Source organism: Egretta garzetta, unplaced genomic scaffold, assembly GCF_000687185.1.
Source record: "Egretta garzetta isolate BGI_Z169 unplaced genomic scaffold, ASM68718v1 scaffold737, whole genome shotgun sequence".
Taxonomy (NCBI): domain Eukaryota; kingdom Metazoa; phylum Chordata; class Aves; order Pelecaniformes; family Ardeidae; genus Egretta; species Egretta garzetta.
This window is the reverse complement of record NW_009260195.1, coordinates 188,990-194,450: the sequence shown is the minus strand read 5'-3', so window position 1 is coordinate 194,450 and position 5,461 is coordinate 188,990. Positions and strand designations below refer to the sequence as shown.

Below are 5,461 nucleotides of genomic sequence, written 5' to 3'. Positions count from 1 at the left end.
AGGCAGCTGCGTGCGCTCTCCAGGACTTGCCAGCACTCTGTAGCTTTGGCCAGCGAGACCTGGTCGCTGCTGAACAGCACGGTTTTGCTCAGCAGTCTGTGCAGACGGCTTTTTCCTAGCGTTCGTCCTGGCAAAAGGGTGGTGAAGCTGCCACCTGGAATTCTTACCAGCAGCAGTAGAAAAGCGCAAATATTGAAGGACGAGCAAAACCCAAATATTTTGAACTTAGGTTCCTTAAAAAAAGTCTTAGACTGGGGAGAGAAACTGAGTTCATACCATTTTTTTCACATTAATACACATTTCTTCTTTTTAAAATGTTAACTTGTACGCTGCTGGCTTTTCCCAGGTTCTATAAATGCTTAGATTAAGGACTACATATATATATATATATATATATATAAAAATTGCCAGAAACCTGATGGCTGTATCACAGTTTATTCTGAGCATGGCCTCCTGTCCTTGCCCTCATCTGGAGGTTTTGGGCTGGGTGTATTTTTAGTGCATGCAGCAGTCTGATTGGAAGGAATGGCTGTTTATCACACACTCGTCTTCTCTCTTTATTTTTTCTCTAATGAGCGCTCCTTTACAACTTCTTAATAGGTAAATTTACTAAAAGTCGCATGAAAGGGGGTGGGTAGCAAGCAAATGCTTCTTCAGGAGGAAGAAAATAAGAAAGGTGCAGAATAGAATGAAACCGTAGCAAAGCAAAGTGTTTTCTGCCCCTCAGCCTTTTTTCCCCGCAAGAGTGAGGAGTCTTAAGTCAGGCCGGCTGGTGGGAATGAAAAAATCCGGTGTAAAAAGCAGCAGATGATGGTGACTGGTAACGAGGGGCAGTGGATGCTTTGGGGCAGGGGGAGTAAAGTCAGAGTAAGGATATGCTGTTCCCCGAGCTATCGGTTACGACAGCCGATGGACTCATTGGAATGGTGGCAGCATTCAGAGCAACCGGCACGTTAACATCGGTGGGTTTTTGTATTATTATTTCTAGAGGAGACAATTTAGCCGTGTTCTGGAATTTCTGTGACACAAACCCAAGTCTCACTGCTTTCTCTCCTGGAAAGATTCTGGGGTTAGTCGGTGGTTACTTCTGTTGAAACTGATAATGGTTCTTCTGGGTTGTGAAGCTTCAAAGGGTAAAGGTGGCTGTGAGTCTACTTGGTTGTCAGAAAAACTGAGAGAGTAAGATGCAAATATAAATAGAAAAAAAAAAGTCAAACAGTCCATGAGCATGTATGTCTGCGAGCTGGTGTGAGCTTCCGTCAGACTCGGTGAATCCCTAATTCACAAATAGCCAAGGCGCCTTTTGGATACAACCCCCCCATATTTGAACTCTTAGACACGCAAAATAAAATTACGAGATTGCAAAATCAAGGTCTTCATCACCTAAGAAACACTGGACTGCTAAATACCAAAGCAAAGGTGGCACATGGTTTCAAAGATACTATAGTTAGACCTCGTTGGAGGGTGCAGAATGTTTTTATGCTTCGTTGCTTTTTATTTAGCTGATGTCAGTGGGAGTTCCGTGCTAATAAAAAGGGGGGTGGTGGTGGGGGGGTGTTACAGATCATCCTCCTGCAGATCCCTCCGCGCGTGAGCAAGTTTGTTTGTGTGATTGCTTCGCTGGAGTCGAGGGTGTTGAGCTGGATTCCTCGCAGAAGCGTGTGGTTCTGGCCAGGGCCCTCGTGTGCTTTGAAAATGAATCCCCTTGTTTTCCCTGTGCGGATGGGTTTAGAAAACTAAATTTGTGTTGACTTCAAACTTTCTTTCTGGTACACAAAACGCCGGGCGGAGTTGGCTCGAGGGGAGATGCTGCTGGGTGCTGGTGCTCTGAGCATCCTGCGGGTGAGACAGGAGAGAGCTCGGGCCCTCACGGGAGCGACTTTAAAGCTGGCAACACGTTACAGACGTTCAGAGTGACCGAGCGCTGCTGATCCCCGCCTAGCGCTGTCTCTGGACACAGCTCTTTTCAACTTTATTTAATTTCATGTGGCTAGCAGGGTACGGTTTTTTTCCGTAACAGGGACTCAAAAAACAGGGAGAAAGTTTTTCCTGCTCAGTAGGCCTGCGAAGATTTGGGCTTTGTTTGCAAGTTCCCTGTAAGAAAAGTACATCTGTAAGCAAAGTAAGCATCTGCAGCAGCAGCTTGGCCCCAAGGTCACTGAGCAGCATGCTGATGGCAAGAGCCAGGACAAGCCTTTCATCAAACCCGTTTGCTTTTCAGGAAAAAAATAACCACATGTAGATGGGGAGATGGTCCTTCGCGCCTCCCCGGACCACATTCTGTTCTTCCGTACGCTCCTGTAACTTGGGAACATTCCCAGGAACGTACAGAGAATTTTCCTGGATTTTTAGTGAAGTAGTTGACAGCAGAATCTGGACCTCTGAATGTTCTTTTTTTTTTTTTTTCCCATTTACAGATTGAAATGCTGCTGTTTAGAAAGAGATTAGTTGAGACATTTCATTAACTATTTTTCAGTTGTGAAACCAATTTTCAAATGCAAAATAATGTTAGGCAGTTTTCTTTCTATTTATTCTTGCTTATTTGGAAAGAACAGAAGATCCTTGACTGACGGAGGTAATTGTGTTTCTGAAGGAGGACTGGAAAAGAATGGTAGAAAAATGATACGATTTGCTGAATGCCTCTGGAAAACGATACCTGGCTTCTGTTTTATTCGTTCGTGTTGGTACTGCTGCCTTCCTGGGGCAAATACTTCAGCAGTTCAGCTGCTCTTATGCAGGAGGCTGTAATGGTAAATGGAGAATATGTAATAAATGTAATAGCCACGAGCGTGCTTTCGGGATGATAGCTGCTGCTTTTGGTTGTGTCACACGTATCGGGGAGAAAGGAGGAGTAACAGAACTACGGTGCTGCAAAAAATGGGGCCTCTGTTTAAGAAGCCAGCCTTAGGTGTGCGTATAGTAGAGCTGTTTTATAGGTGTTTTGCATAGGTAGTCGGTGATGCTGTTCAGGATTCCGGGGTATGTAATACAATGGCTTAAAAAGAGGAAACAAAAAGCAATGCGGCTCAGTTGAAACAAAGGGAAGGTGCTTCCAAAGGAGGAAAACATCTGAAAAAAGCAAAATGTGCAGCCCCGCTCCGGCCAGCACGGCGCAAGGCCAAACTTTTACGTGTTCACTCCTCCTTGAGCCAGCCAGACGTGCCCGGCTCCGATGGCTGTCTTAGAGGAAGAGTGGGTACAGGTATCTGCCTCGCTGTTTCACTGGATTGCTGGTGCAGTTAACTCTTTGCAAGGCGAGGATGCAAGCAGCCGCTTCTTAGCTCGCTCCGAGTTGTCTTTGTCCGTCACTGCTGCAATTAGCGGGCGTGCGTTCTGATCCCCGGCTAAGCGCCGCGGCTCTTTTCCCAGTTCTCTAATGCTCTTGTTTTCCTAAAGCACAAACGCGTTGCCGCCGCGAAGCTGAGATAAGTAGCAGACGTAACCCATACAGCAGGTAAACAGCGCTGTTTCTGATGAGAGATGCCTAACTAATGAGGTAACACTGGGACGTGCTTGTCTCACTCGACGCGTTTCATCTCCATCTATTGCCTTGATGCTGGAAGCGCACGCTTCCCCCGCTGCTCCCGCGCCGCGTCTGGCTCAGGAACGCTTTTTCCCCCAGAAAAGATGTACGGCTTTGCTTGCTCCGCTCTGAGGGCGATCGGCCTCAGAACGTGGCTGTTGTGGCTCTGCATTATCCATACTCCCAGGGATTGGGCCAGATTGCGTGGTTATAGGCTGCAAAATGTGGCAGCCAGAGCCGGCTTTCCCTTACACCAAGTTTGCCTCCCCAGAAGCAGTTACAGAGCGGATCCGTGTATGAAGCCCAGACTGGAAAAGGATTCCTCTGGGGTTTTGTTCCTTTCCTTTTTTTTCTTCTTTCTTTATTGCCCCATGCCTAGAAAAATGTGGATAAAAGTGACGAAATGCAGTATTTTCAGTCGGCTGCGAGAGCACTGCCCAAACCCTAGTGACAACAACAACTATTTTGTGTTAGACCAAACTGCTGATTGGGAGAGGTGCCCTTTTGCTGTGAGAAACAAGAGATGATACTGTCTGGGATTTTTATATAAATGATGAGCATAAATGATTTATGAATGTAAATGTTCTACTGGATTCATAAATCTGATCTTTTTCGGTGCCCAACAAATAAAGACGGGAAGGAAACACAGCCGTGGTTTTAATTAATTCAGACCTTCAGTAGCGTGATTGCAAGACGAAGTTAATTATTATAATGAAATGTTTGATGAAATTAATGTGACTCCAGCAGAATCCAACTTTCCCCCAGTCATTAATGAAGCTCGCACTGTATTTCTTGTCAGGCTGGAACAGGCGTTTTCGTGTGCAGGAAGCTACTTTGTTGTGAGAACAAGCAGGAGAGGCAAAGACGATGAGGCAGCGGCACCGTTAGCCGTGCAGCAGTGTAATTCTGGAGGATTTTTCCAATGTGAAATTTGTGCCTGTGAACGCGTGGACCTTTTAGGCTGTTGTAGTGCTGATTCGGTTTGGGGTTGCTAGCTCAAAGAGAAGCGTCCGTTAATTGCTACGGCGAGTGCTTTTCTTTTTTCTCTTCGCTGGCTGCACGTGATGGCTCACGATGAGTTCTGTTTTACCGAGCGAAGCCCTAAGCTCTGGGCTTATTCCTAATCTTTTGGGTTTGGGGCAGGTTTGCTATTAAACTAGGTAGGGTTTGGTGCTGGGAAGGGCTTTTCTTGTTGAACAAGCCGGCAGGAAAGAGTGTTGAAGTGCAAATGAAAAAAATAATGAAAAAAATAATGAGAAAAAGGAGAATTTTATCCCACTTGTAGTTTGCGGTGGGATCCGTAGAAATCGGCTCTCCGAGTGCAGCCTCTCAGAAGCGTGTTCACCTCCTCCCGTCCGCCGTCAGCACGCGTCTCGCCGTCCGTTTTGCACTGCTCGGGACTTCTTGGCTGAGGATCTCAAAGCACCGCACAGCGAGATGCTTGCAGCCTTCCAGCTGCACAGGGTCACTTTTTCTTGACTGTGCATCGGCCGGACGGCAGGCGGGGTGAGGATGGGTGTATCTTCAGGGGAACTGGTTACAAACCAGTGGAAAATTGTGGTGAAAACGATGCTAAGGATGCTGGCAAGTGCACGGCCGGGTTGCCGAGCAGTCTGGGACACCTTGGCAATCACAAGCAGCCAAATCTCATTCTTCTTCTCAAACGTTTGGCTTTGTGACCATGTCACTTGCCGCCGGTTCGAAACGCTCAGCGAGAGATTTCACGGCCTTTTCTGTCGGGCGATGTTAATCCCTTTGTAGACAAGACGTTAATATTTCAATTCGTTTGCGGGGGGAATTGCGGGGAGGTTCAGAGCACGCTTAGGAGAGGGTAACCGGAGGCAACGGGAAGAAATCGAACGGATGGTGCCCATCCCATTTTACCGAAGGCGAGAGGCAGCCCAGGGCCGGTGCCACAGCCCCCCCCCTGGTCGCCAC

The 5,461-nt window shown here is 47.2% G+C and overlaps 1 protein-coding gene across 1 annotated transcript in view; it reads left to right on the top strand.

The window, feature by feature from the left end:
* The window catches only part of PRDM16 (PR/SET domain 16), a 238,773-nt gene that overhangs the window by 188,551 nt on the left and 44,761 nt on the right, over window positions 1-5,461 (top strand). The window lies entirely within an intron of this gene.